The sequence below is a fragment of the Argopecten irradians genome, chromosome 3 (genome assembly GCF_041381155.1).
Source record: "Argopecten irradians isolate NY chromosome 3, Ai_NY, whole genome shotgun sequence".
Classification (NCBI taxonomy): domain Eukaryota; kingdom Metazoa; phylum Mollusca; class Bivalvia; order Pectinida; family Pectinidae; genus Argopecten; species Argopecten irradians.
In genome coordinates, this window is record NC_091136.1 from 43,361,828 (window position 1) to 43,376,799 (window position 14,972).

A 14,972-nucleotide genomic window follows, 5' to 3' on the forward strand; every position below is an offset into this window, starting at 1 on the left:
GTTAAATATTAAATAAACATACCTTTCAGCACTGTGGCCGTAAAGCACACAGGCTTCCAGCTATAGGTGTTACATGTCCGGTGCCTATTTTCCATGTAATGTGTGGACACGCTTCCACCAGGGTGGGCGTGCACGTGCAAGGACAGGGTCATGCAGGGTCAATGTGACACTACTCAACCAATCCATTCACTCATCTCTCATACGTCATCATAACAACTTACATACACATTTACATGTACAGGACATTACATGACACAGGGACATGTAAATTCAGACAATACACAGCGCATGTAGTTTTAAGACCTAATATAATACATTTTATGTACACTCGGTGAATTTTAAACACCGCGACATTCTCCCCTGCAAAGGAAAATGACTCCTGGCATTTAAATTATGCTAAAGATAAACATTTACAGTAAAAATATTGATAAGAAGCTCGATGAGCAGTGCAGTATCCAGTATCCAAGTGATTGGGGCGATCCCTACCTACCAAGGACTATAAGATAACTGCTCATTGAACAATACTCTTAACAGTTTGAAAAATATCTTAACTACTTTTATTTTAACTCAAAACTACAAAATTAATCACCCTGGCCAGTGTCCCAAGGTAATATATACCTAATTAGCCTAATAAGAATTTCTCCTCTGCCAAGTGAAACAAAGCACTTCTGATGTGAATATAATCTAAACATTTTATTATAATTGAACGTAAGTTGCAATTATGCTACAATTCTACTTAATAAATGGTAAACCATAAGGTAATACACATTAGTAGCTATAGAGATTAAAATATGATTTTCACAATCAGGAGTGGTCTTTGCTCACTATGACATTCTCCCACTGCTCTAGATGTCTGAACGTAGACCGCAGACCCAGAATTGAATGGTGCTAAGGTTTCAACGAGTCATTCTCCATATAACAGGAGTTTACAAGCTCATTTGGACCTTACAACTGGAACCGAGTCTTGTGTCTGACCAACACCGCCTGCAGCATTAGAGTTTCGACACACACCCCTGTTACCCTGTTTCAGAGAATTCCCCATACCAACGATATGTGGTTGCACTGGCCGTCGCGACTCAGCAACAGTGCGTATATGGGTCTTCTAACAGGAATAACATTCCTGGGTGTTTGACTCCCATTATTATCTGAGCTGTCAGAGCATGTAGTGGAGGAGGAACTCTCAATAACCTCTATCATAAGTATTCAAAAACAGATTATACAGAATATGTAGAGGTGTGGATTACTTATATACAATACAATGCACTGACATAAAACGCGAAGGACAAATACAACATTTACAAACCCATCTTCAGCAGCAGTTTCACTCAGCTCTTGATCTTCTGACACAATCCTCAAATTCCGCTACAGTGCAGTGCAGTGTGTGCAGTGTTAGTAGGTTGGGATTGTTAGCTGGGAAGCAAGCATGCAATATATTAAATTATAAGATAGTTTGAAATGTAAAGAAATATAAAAGTTTATCACATTTTACAGATTTAAATTTGTAGATGAATATCTATAAAAATTTATAAAATGTTTACGATAATGTTGTTAATTTATCTATTTATATAGTTAATTTAGTTTATAATTAGATATTGATTTAGAGTATTTTATGTAGTATAGAATTAGATTCAAATGTAACCTACAGGCTACACTAGCATTTATGATGTTTTAAATCTAAGTGAATTTGAAATTTAGTTATATGTTGACCACGCTAATCAGAATAAGAGAATAGCCTACAGCATAAATACACATGAAACATCAAACAAATCAATAACAAATGCAATGAATAATATCAATAGTGAATACAAATGACGATGAAAACAAAAATATGTAAATATTTAAAGTCAAAGATAAACACGCGAACGATAAATGTCAACAATTGGACGGCTCTCCACTGGACGACACAGAATAACAATCAGTTACAATCCAACGACGACAGCAGGAACTCCAAAGTAAACATGATGACAATGAAACAATCACGAATCCATAATGACAAGACGAAAATAAAGACGATGACAATCACATGTAAACAGAAGACATCAAAACCGGAAGCACATGTTGAAAAGTAGAGATATCAAATCGGAGTGATCTCCCCTTGAGCATACTTTCCGGTCCACTAGCTGGTATCACGTGATCACCCACGTGGTAAACTATGGGTGCACGCCGGGCACTGCCTCCGTCGAACTTATACGTTGGGGCGCCAATGTCACGAGAGTGATAATATGGGGTATTTGTTCTCTTCGTAATATAAACTACTCTGACAACTGTAAACAGCTGATAGTTTTTATTATACGCAAAACGGAGACAGATAACCCTGAAATAAAAAGAAACAATACCTGACAATACATAGGACACATAAATGTACCGGCTATAATATGATATATTTATACTGTAAAGTAATAAATATAATATACAGGTATTTATTATTTTTATATATCTATAGTAAATTCTATTTTAATTATCATGGTTATTACATTTAGTTTACAATCACTCTTTACCCAATACATTACCCTGAACCTAACGGACCACGTGCGATCGCTTTGTTATGACATATACAAATTATAAAGGTTATGGACAATTTACTTAAAGAAGTTATAACAAAAAACTATTAAGTAATTATTAATTATATTGCATAATGAAATAATAAGTTAAATTACTTTATTTCTAGTTAAATATTAAATAAACATACCTTTCAGCACTGTGGCCGTAAAGCACACAGGCTTCCAGCTATAGGTGTTACATGTCCGGTGCCTATTTTCCATGTAATGTGTGGACACGCTTCCACCAGGGTGGGCGTGCACGTGCAAGGACAGGGTCATGCAGGGTCAATGTGACACACTCAACCAATCCATTCACTCATCTCTCATACGTCATCATAACAACTTACATACACATTTACATGTACAGGACATTACATGACACAGGGACATGTAAATTCAGACAATACACAGCGCATGTAGTTTTAAGACCTAATATAATACATTTTATGTACACGGTGAATTTAAACACCGCGACACATACCAAACGCCAAGGTCATCTTAGTTCATCGGCTTTGGTGCGGCGTCCATCGTCGTACGTCCTGCCGGCAATACACTTTCCTTTTTGAACGACTCCCGTATAGATACTGTGATGATTTACGGTTAGAGTTACCTCCCTTGCATCAGGTTTGGTTAACGTTGTGTGATACTACATACACTGCAATTTGATTAATTGTGTTTAATTATAGTGATGGGATTTAATTTGCCAAAATGGTAAAATATACTCGGCAATATTGTGGCGATATAGAAAGGATTTGAATAGGCTCTTATAAGTTTATTTTTGTGAAGCATATTGAAGAAGAAATTAGAAGCTACAAGTTACTATATGCAAATGAGCTATACCACTGGCAGGGAACATTAATATTTACGATTTTAACGAATCACCAACAGCTATGTGTGGGGCTGGATACTCTGCTCAAAAGACATAACGTTGGCAAACACTAACTTGCTTTGGGATAGAGATTCGGTCACTTTACAAAGTACGGTGCCAGAAGCTCCGTGAATAAGGGTTGCTGTAAAGGCTACTCTCAGGTTATCGGTACGTTTGTGTGTGTCGCTAGAAGCTCCTGAGTAAGGGGTTGCCTGCAAAGGCAGACTGGTGGCGTGCACGTTGTATAGTGGTGTCAGTACTAGTGTGTGAACGGCCCTGGGTACGCCAGAAGCTCCTGCATAAGGGGTTGCCTGAAAAGGCTACTCTGGTACGCTCTGACCTGCAACATTCTGGTACTGGTGGTTGTATTCAGCAGAGGTCTGTAAAGCAGGACACTGGCGATTGTGCCAGGGGTTAGTCACAGGAGTGACAGAGGTATTTTATAATTACCTCGGAGCAGGACACTGTCCGTCAGGCTCGTACTGGCAGTCGTGCCAGGGGTTAATTACCACAGTGACAGAGGTAGTATAGGTGCCTCGGAGCAGGACACTGGCAGTCGTGCAGGGGGTTGTCCCCGGAGCATAATAGGGACTGGGGGTAGTGACATACCCTGGAGTTAGGATAGGAAACACGGTCATCTCGGCGACAGTGCTTAGTACTTATAGAAACTCGGCAGAGTGGTGGGTGTCTGTACAGGATATAGAGTACAGTTGCTGGCTAGTTTGGAAGCTGGTTTGTGGACACGACACTTAGGCAGTGTCCGGACATACCGCAGGACGCGGTACACGTCGTAGGTACGACGGGTGGCAAGGCAGGCGATAGGAACAGAGGCACTGTCTAGGCCTGTGTACATATCCAGTTGTGTAAATATACTTGTAAATATTGTTCAACTCGCTCGACCATGGTAGTCGAGAATTCCCGATCGCTACTGGAGCAGGTAGCTCCGTCTAAATTGAGAGGTTGCACGTTACATTTATTGGTGGCAGCGGTGGGGATCAATAGTTGAACAGTGACTGTTTGTCATGGATATTGATGATATCCAATAGGAAACATTTAGAGGATCTTGAGGCTCGTGTTGCTAATTATGAAACAAGACTACAGTATGGACACAGTCCTACCAGATATTCAACGCCAATATGCGCTGGTCGGACAGTGACTGATTCCGGAATGGTGACTGCAAGGCGTTCTGAGCTCGAGACAGGTGAAGAGCGGGAGCGGGGCACAGATGGTCGAAGCAAGTCTGTACATTTTGGTAGCCCAACATTAGGTACGGGTGCAGGCTATGTTGGGGATGACTGTATTAACCGTGGACCCCAAAGGCAGAGTTCGCTGCCAGATCTCCAGAGGTTTGTAAGCCAGCAACGTATGATGGCAGTGGCTCATGGCTGGATTACAAGGCTCATTTTGAATCTTGCGCTGCGCTAGCCAACTGGACGGAGACAGAAATGGGTTTGTACCTTGCTGTCTCGTTACGCGGTCAGGCACAGGGTGTGCTGGACAACCTCCCTGATGGACCTAGGAAAAAGTACAGAGACTTAGTGAATGCACTAAGTGAAAGATTTGCACCGCCAAATCAGACCGAGCTTTACCGTGCCCAGTTGCGGGAGAAACGACAGAAGACAACAGAATCTTTGCCGGAGCTTGGTCAAAGTATAAGACGGCTGGCGAAACAGGCATACCCGACCGTTCCATCTGATATTATAGAAGTCTTAGCAAAGGAGCAATTCATAGATGCGTTGGTGGACTCCGACATGAGGCTAAGGATAAAACAAGCCCGGCCAAGCAGTCTTAATGAAGCAATTCGTCATGCGGTTAAATTGGAAGCATTTGTTATGGCTGACCACAAACACAAGGAATCACAGGGATTTATACGGCCCATCATCCAGACAGGGATGTCTGACCAACAGTGCAACAAAGCGATGGGAGCTCTGACAGCAGCTGTGGCAGATGTACAGAGCACACTGACAAGCTTACACACCCGGATAGAACATATGTTGACACATCGTAACAAATGGCGGCAGTCTAGCGGTCGTTATAACTAACGGTCGGATTGGTAACTGCTTTAACTGCGATGAAAAGGGACATCATCAGAGGGAATGCACTAAGCAAATGAAGAATGGCTGTCAAGAGGTAGGAAGAGAAACATCAAGAACTCCCCAGTAAAACGCCAGGTACACGTACATGGACAGGCTGCAGAGCCAGGTATCTATGTTGAGGTTCTCATTGACGGAATTAATGGCAAGTTTCTGGTGGACACAGGAGCGACACTGTCGCTGATCTCTGACAATATGTTTCAAACGGTGTGTGAGAAAAGTGGAAACAAAATGAGTCTGACAGAAGTTTTACCTGATGTATTATCGGCGAATGGAAACCCATTGGTTGTGAGCGGACGAACTAACATTCCAATAGTGATTGATCACTATCTGTACAACACAAATTTGGTAGTTGCCAGATTATCTGTTGACGGGGTCCTAGGACTTGATTTCCTGAAGAACGAAAAATGTGTTGTGAATATGATGGAACAAAAATTATTCATCGGAAGCCACAGAGTTGACATACACACTGAAGGGAAATTTGAACTGTTTCGCAGGGTCATTTCCTCAGACGAGAACAAGCCGTTGGTGAAGCCAGAGGTTTGCTGGACGTGTGCTGTATGCGAGTTCCAAGCCAAATCTCGCAGTAGGTTGCGTCGTCACAACCTAAGGAAGCATAGCGCAACAGTGACAGGTCCGCTGCATAGCGATGTAAAAACATCAGTTCGATAGTCACTACAAGCCTTTCAAGAGCTAAGGGTACACGAAATTGTCAAGTGAGCTATGGCATGCCAGGTGCTAACTGCAAGAGTGGGAGAAAATATTGGCGGCCATGTCCAGTGTCTAAGAGAAAACTGCGAATTAAACAATTACGACATGGGCATCGAAATTATGGCAAAAGTCAGAGTCCTCGGGTTGACAAACATCCTCCGAAAACTGTGCAAACTCCAATATCGACACAGGCAATGGCTGGAGCATTCATACAGGGCAAGAAGGCTCGAGGGGCACACAGGAGAGTCGCGTGGAAAATGATAAGGTGTGCAGTAGACTCTAGGAATATGGATGTTGATGGGTTTGTAGTCGGGTGTCAAGGGCTAGTGTTACGGTGACCAAACAATGGTTGTGGTTGTATTATGCGGGACGCATGATCTTAAGGAGGGCTAATGTGATGATTTACGGTTAGAGTTACCTCCCTTGCATCACGTTTGGTTAACGTTGGTGATACTTCATATACCGCAATTTGATTAATTGTGTTTAATTATAGTGATGGATTAATTTGCCAAAATGGTAAAATATACTCGGCAATATTGTGACGATATAGAAAGGATTTGAATAGGCTCTTATAAGTTATTTTGTGAAGCATATTGAAGAAGAAATTAGAGCTACAAGTTACTATATGCAAATGAGCTATACCACTGGCAGGGAACATTAATATTTACGTTTAACGAATCACACAGCTATGTGTGGGGCTGGATACTCTGCTCAAAGTATACGTTGGCAAACACTAACTTGCTTTGGGATAGAGATCGTCACTTTACAAAGTACTGGTGCCAGAAGCTCCTGAATAAGGGGTTGCCTGTAAAGGCTACTCTGGTTATCGGTACGCTGCATTTGTTAAAATACCTTCCATAGCCAGATGACATGTATTGTCTTTTGTTTCAGTGCCTTCCTTTTTTTGACAGAGCTTGAATATGAAATGAAATGGCTGACTTACTTTGAAATAAAAAAAAAAAAAAAAAAAAAAACTGAAAATTTACATCATGGTATTGTTTTGTTCTGAAAGCAACGTATTTTTGGTTACCGATGCAACATCTACCAATAACGCTTCAGCACTGATATAAGGAGATAAGTTTTATCTATTGGGACTAAGAAGCGGTAGTTAATTCCAGCCTTATCTTCATGGAAGCTGACCAATTAATACACGTTTCAAGTGATCCTTCACGGACTAAACTATACTCTTATGTGTAGTGGTTAGTTACAGATTTGTAATCTGTCATAAAGCAAGGATTTCATGGAAAAAAACTCATCTCTCTTCCAGAGTATCAAGAGCATTTTTCAAAATGGACAGAAGACCCAGAAGTTGGTAAGTAGCTAATGTACTTTAACATTAAAAGATTACCTATATATCTAAATGGTATGGAGATATACCACAAAACTCTGGGTGCACTCTTAATAAAGAGGAGTATGGTGGGTATGTACTCGGATTGTATTATTTCACACCAAAAGTAAAACAAATTATTCATTTGGGTGTGAATTTGGGCCCTCTTCATAGTGGCCGGCCATGGTCTATATGTTTTATGTTGTGTTTAAATATAAGTGTCAGATTTGTATAGTTTGACATGGCATTAAGGTCTGGTCTGAGTTTATTTCTAGTAATGAAGGGAACTGGGAAGTGGGGCGTGAGGGAAGCAGTGGAGGTTTACTTTCAAACATGAAAAAGACCAGTAACTGTTTTGGTTATGTAAAGAGGACAGATATAATGGTTCTAACAAAATACTAAATGTTCGAAATACAACAATGATTTTGTAATTATTTCAAATCTTTTCAGTGATTCATCAACTTCAGTGTTTATAAAAAAAACATTTTCCCTAAGTTTTACATCACCATTAAAATTTCACCACAGTCTTAATTTCCCCTTTTTTGATTTATTAAAAATACAATATCCTCACTAGATACGACTACTGTGGCGCAATGGCTTAAACTGATACATCAATATGATTACCTTGCGATATCCCTTTGAATATTTAAAAGACATTTTTGGTTCCGATAGGTCAGGATGACCTAATATCATCATGTATCGTCCGTCGTCGTTGCGCCGTCCGCCGTGCGTTATCTTTTCATTCAAATGACTTATTCTTAATAACCCAAAGGCCCTACGGTACCGACATTGGACCTGTAGCATGAAAGACTACTAAATTTGTTAAATGAATGACCTTGACCTTCATTAAAGGTCACAAGGGTAAAAAAGGTAATAAGGTATTATCCATTGTTTAAACAGTGATATTCGCAATGCCTGAAATTCAACAATTTGGTGCAGATGGAAGAGCTCAGTTGATCAAAGTGTCATGGCTTAGATATTACTGTTAACTGTTATCAATTTACGAGTTAACAGTAATACTTAGTATTAGGTTAGTAATTTTGTATTCTCACTTTTTATCAACTTAGTTCTTTTCATCTACAACAAACTAGTGTTTATAGACATGCACAATATCGCTAGATTAAATATCGGATAACACCTAAAATTATTTTTAAAACTATTTTGCTTAGTTTACAGATCATGTCTCAGGTGTATATCATTTTGGAATAATACATGATTACAAAATATTAATGTAATGAATATGTGTATGTTTCAGTATTGCAAAAAAAAAACCGGATCTTATAGGAACACAAATCCTTTGAATATTTCTAAGGAAAAGGGATTTGGGATGTGGCAGATCGACGTTTTAGCTGCGAAAATAAAGACTGAAGTCACGGTTAGTGTTTATAAAATTGAGTTTTCGTACGGAGTCAAATTAAGCTCAACATAGAAATAATTTGTATGATTGATCAAATTTTTTTTATCTGTCAGGTGCTGCATTTGTTAAAATACTTTGGAATATCACCTTCTGTGTAGCCAGATGACATGTACTGATTTTTCTTTGTTTCAGTGCCTAACCTATTTTGACAGAGCTTTCTAATCCTTCATGGAAGCTGACCAATTAATACACGTTTCAAGTGATCCTTCACGGACTAAACTATACTCTTATGTGTAGTGGTTAGTTACAGATTTGTAATCTGTCATAAAACAAGGATTTCATGAAAAAAAATCATCTCTCTTCCAGAGTAACAAGTGCATTTTTCAAAATGGACAGAAGACCCAGAAGTTGGTAAGTAGCTAATATTATTTGATATAAATATATATATAAAAGATATACCACAAAACTTTGGATGTACTTTAAATAAAGAGGAGTATGGCGGGTATGTACTCAGATTGTATAGTTTCACACCAAAAGTAAAACAAACTATTCATTTAGGTGTGAATTTGGGCCCTCTGCATAGTGACCATGGATGATATGTTTTATGTTGTGGTTAATATACCTGAGGGCTCGATAGTCATAGTATGACATGGCAAAAACGTCAGGTCATGGTCCCTTTCCAGTAATATTATTGTAATATGCATCATGCTTTATTGCATTAAGCAATATTTACATGTTATGAACACAATAAATAATGGAATTAGGTGGAATGGCGGAAGTGGTGCGATCCAAAAAGGATACTTTTCAGTTACCTACTTTTGTAGGTAGGTTCAGGATGACCTATTGTCATCATGTGTCGTCCATGCGCCGTCTGTTATACATAAACTTTTCATTCCAACAACTCGCCAATAACTAAGAACCCTTGCAACCTGATGTGGTGCATGTAGCATGCCAGAATGAAGGGCTACCAAGTTTGTTCAAATTAATGACCTTGACATTTATTTAAGGTCACCAAGATCAAATAGGTAATATTTCTTAAATGACATCTTGTCAATAACTAAGGGTCCTAGAAACCTGATTATTCATCTTGAACAAATCGGCGAAAAATATTAATTATCTTAATTTCAGACGCCCCAGAGACCTGTATAACTGTGGGAAGATCTAGGCCCACAGACAATTTCCCTTCAAAAATGAATAACATTGACTCTTTCACTTGTGTTTCCTGCGTGGTCACATTATTTCAATATGCATAAATCCTTAAATAGACTCATCCGATAACTCTCTTTCAATAACTAAGAGTCATAGAGACCTGATCACAATTAGGCATTTATTTGCTGGAGGTTTGACAAAGGGCTATCAAGTTTGTTTAATCTGACATTATGCAAGGTCACAGATGGAGACAACATGGGTACCTAAGGGATTAGTGTATTAATAGCCCTTACCCCGTTGGCCTCTGAATTTATAAATTAAGTTGTTATGGTAAGGTTCAAAGAATTTAATGAAACATGATCAAAATCATTCTATATTTAAAATTTATCAAGTCATTGAGACTCAGGGGAACATCACTAACCTCCCATCATACACGTATTTCAAAAATTCTTTTTAAGGGTGAAATTTATTTAAGTAGTATTTAATATATAGCATTTGATCCAAGTTTTGACGGAATACCGGCGACTTTTGTAGAGGCAGGTGTACCTCTTCCAAGCGAGCCGTTGTGTTCCCTTGTTCCTTTTATATAGTATATAGGCCCTATAGTACACATGTATACACAACAGACTTTCTCACAACCTACGTTACAAGTCCCTGTGATTAGGCCTGTATACAGCTGGGATGAAGGGCTATCAAGTTTGTTCAAATGAATGAATTTGGTTATCATTTAAGGTCACAGGGTTCAAATGGGCTTAACTATTTAAACAACTTCTTTTCAATAATAATAACCCTAGAGACCTGATATTGCGCCTGTAACAGGCTAGGATGATGGACTACCACGTTTGGTTAAATTAATGACCTTGACCTTTATTCAAGGTCATCTGGATCAAATGGGCAAAATTACTTAAAAAGACCCCTAGAGACTTGATATTAGGCCTGTATAATGCTGGGAAGAAGGTCTTCCAAGTTTGTTCAAATGAATAACATTGACCTTCATTTTATGTCACATTATTTCAATATGCGATAAATCCTTAAACGACATCATCTTTTCAATAACTAAGAGTCATAGAGACCTGATATTAGGCCTGTATATTGCTGGGATAAAGGGCTATCAAGTTTGTGCTTATGCTGACATTAATGCAAGGTCACAGGGGTCAAATAGACAACAATATATATTGTATTAATAGCCCTTTTGGCCTCTTGTTTCAAATTTATTTTAATGTTATCATACCAATGCAGAAGAATTAAGAAACAATGATCAAGAATACATTCTATATTTAAATTTTATCAACATTGGACCAAACAGAACATTGACCTCCCACATACACGTATTTCAAAAAGCTTTTTAAGGGTCTCTGACCTGACTTTTCATGTCATACCATCTAATCCCTAGCTACAGTTTATGTATCTATCAATCTAATTAAAATTAGACGTTATTTTTCCACTACGATGTTCTACGTTACGCTCCAATACAAGATCTAACAATGCCTCGTTTAGGGTCACCTCAGCATGACTTCTAGCTTAGAATCGGAACATTTCAGGAATACTCTTAGCCGTTTATACTTCCGAATGAATGAATGAATCATACCGAAGATTCCGTAGGCGAGACGCTGATTGGCTAACCACAGGGATCATGCTCAGGACTCCGAACAGGGTGTTGTTAGATCTTGTTTTGGAGTGTAACGCAGATCATCGTAGTGGAGCAGAATTACAATTCTAATTTTAATTAGATTGTGTATCTTTATACAAAAATAAAACGTTTGACCACAAGGGCGACTAATTTGACACCCTCCGAACTTCCCTTGTTATTCTGAATTACACAACTTATACGCTATAAATATAGTGTGTGTACGTGGTGTAAGAAATTATATTTTAATAAATTGCGTTGAAAGTGTGACCGCTATGAACCTTTTGAGTGCGCCGTGGTAGCCAATCGGAGGCGACATACCAAACGCCAAGGTCATCTTAGTTCATCGGCTTTGGTGCGGCGTCCATCGTCCGTACGTCCGGCCGGCAATACACTTTCCTTTTTGAACGACTCCCGTATAGATACTGTGATGATTTACGGTTAGAGTTACCTCCCTTGCATCACGTTTGGTTAACGTTGGTGATACTACATACACTGCAATTTGATTAATTGTGTTTAATTATAGTGATGGATTAATTTGCCAAAATGGTAAAATATACTCGGCAATATTGTGGCGATATAGAAAGGATTTGAATAGGCTCTTAAAGGTTATTTTGTGAAGCATATTGAAGAAGAAATTAGAGCTACAAGTTACTATATGCAAATGAGCTATACCACTGGCAGGGAACATTAATATTTACGTTTAACGAATCACACAGCTATGTGTGGGGCTGGATACTCTGCTCAAAGTATACGTTGGCAATCACTAACTTGCTTTGGGATAGAGATCGGTCACTTTACAAAGTACTGGTGCCAGAAGCTCCTGAATAAGGGGTTGCCTGTAAAGGCTACTCTGGTTATCGGTACGTTGTGTGTGTCGCTGGTAGCTCCTGAGTAAGGGGTTGCCTGCAAAGGCAGACTGGTGGCGTGCACGTTGTATAGTGGTGTCAGTACTAGTGTGTGAACGGCCCTGGGTACGCCAGAAGCTCCTGCATAAGGGGTTGCCTGAAAAGGCTACTCTGGTACGCCCTGACCTGCAACATTCTGGTACTGGTGGTTGTATTCAGCAGAGGTCTGTAAAACAGGACACTGGCGATTGTGCCAGGGGTTAGTCACAGGAGTGACAGAGGTATTTTATAATTACCTCGGAGCAGGACACTGTCCGTCAGGCTCGTACTGGCAGTCGTGCCAGGGGTTAATTACCACAGTGACAGAGGTAGTATAGGTGCCTCGGAGCAGGACACTGGCAGTCGTGCAGGGGGTTGTCCCCGGAGCATAACAGGGACTGGGGGTAGTGACATACCCTGGATTAGGATAGGACACTGTCATCTCGGCGACAGTGCTTACTTATAGAAACTCGGCAGAGTGGTGGTGTCTGTACAGGATATAGAGTACAGGTTGCTGGCTAGTTGTGAAGCCAGGGTTAGTGGACACGACACTTAGGCACTGTCGGACATACCGCAGGACGCGGTACACGTCGTAGGTACGACGGGTGGCAAGGCAGGCGATAGGAACAGAGGCACTGTCCAGGCCTGTGTACATATCCAGTTGTGTAAATAACTTGTAAATATTGTTCAACTGCTCGACCAGGTAGTCGAGGAATCCCGATCGCTACTGGAGCAGGTAGCTCCGTCTAAATTGAGAGGTTGCACGTTACATTTTATTGGTGGCAGCGGTGGGATCATAGTTGAACAGTGACTGTTTGTCATGGATATTGATGATATCAATAGGACATTAGAGGATCTTGAGGCTCGTGTTGCTAATTATGAAACAAGACTACAGTATGGACACAGTCCTACCAGATATTCAACGCCAATATGCGCTGGTCGGACAGTGACTGATTCCGGAATGGTGACTGCAAGGCGTTCTGAGCTCGAGACAGGTGAAGAGCGGGAGCGGGGCACAGATGGTCGAAGCAAGTCTGTACATTTTGGTAGCCCAACATTAGGTACGGGTGCAGGCTATGTTGGGGATGACTGTATTAACCGTGGACCCCAAAGGCAGAGTTCGCTGCCAGATCTCCAGAGGTTTGTAAGTTATAACCAAAGAGAGCCAATGGCACACTATCCGGGTGATGGCAATGATGATGGGGTCACATACAGACCGCGGCGGAGGAACGACGGTGAGCGAGGAAGTATGAGAACACCGTCATTTAACATTAAGCCAGCAACGTATGATGACAGTGGCTTGTGGCTGGATTACAAGGCTCATTTTGAATCTTGCGCTGCGCTAGCCAACTGGACGCAGACAGAAATGGGTTTGTACCTTGCTGTCTCGTTACGCGGTCAGGCACAGGGTGTGCTGGACAACCTCCCTGGTGGACCTAGGAAAAAGTACAGAGACTTAGTGAATGCACTAAGTGAAAGATTTGCACCGCCAAATCAGACCGAGCTTTACCGTGCCCAGTTGCGGGAGAAACGACAGAAGACAACAGAATCTTTGCCGGAGCTTGGTCAAAGTATAAGACGGCTGGCGAAACAGGCATACCCGACCGTTCCATCTGATATTATAGAAGTCTTAGCAAAGGAGCAATTCATAGATGCGTTGGTGGACTCCGACATGAGGCTAAGGATAAAGCAAGCCCGGCCAAGCAGTCTTAATGAAGCAATTCGTCATGCGGTTGAATTGGAAGCATTTGTTAAGGCTGACCACAAACACAAGGAATCACAGGGATTTATACGGCCCATCATCCAGACAGGGATGTCTGACCACACAGTGCAACAAAGCGATGGGAGCTCTGACAGCAGCTGTGGCAGATGTACAGAGCACACTGACAAGCTTACACACCCGGATAGAACATATGTTGACACATCGTAACAAATGGCGGCAGTCTAGCGGTCGTTATACTAACGGTCGGATTGGTAACTGCTTTAACTGCGATGAAAAGGGACATCATCAGAGGGAATGCACTAAGCAAATGAAGAATGGCTGGTCAAGAGGTAGGAAGAGAAACATCAAGAACTCCCCAGTAAAACGCCAGGTACACGTACATGGACAGGCTGCAGAGCCAGGTATCTATGTTGAGGTTCTCATTGACGGAGTTAATGGCAAGTTCCAAGCCAAATCTCGCAGTAGGTTGCGTCGTCACAACCTAAGGAAGCATAGCGCAACAGTGACAGGTCCGCTGCATAGCGATGTAAAAACATCAGTTCCGATAGTCACTACAAGCCTTTCAAGAGCTAAGGGTACACGAAATTGTCAAGTGAGCTATGGCATGCCAGGTGCTAACTGCAAGAGTGGGAGAAAATATTGGCGGCCATGTCCAGTGTCTAAGAGAAAACTGCGAATTAAACAATTACG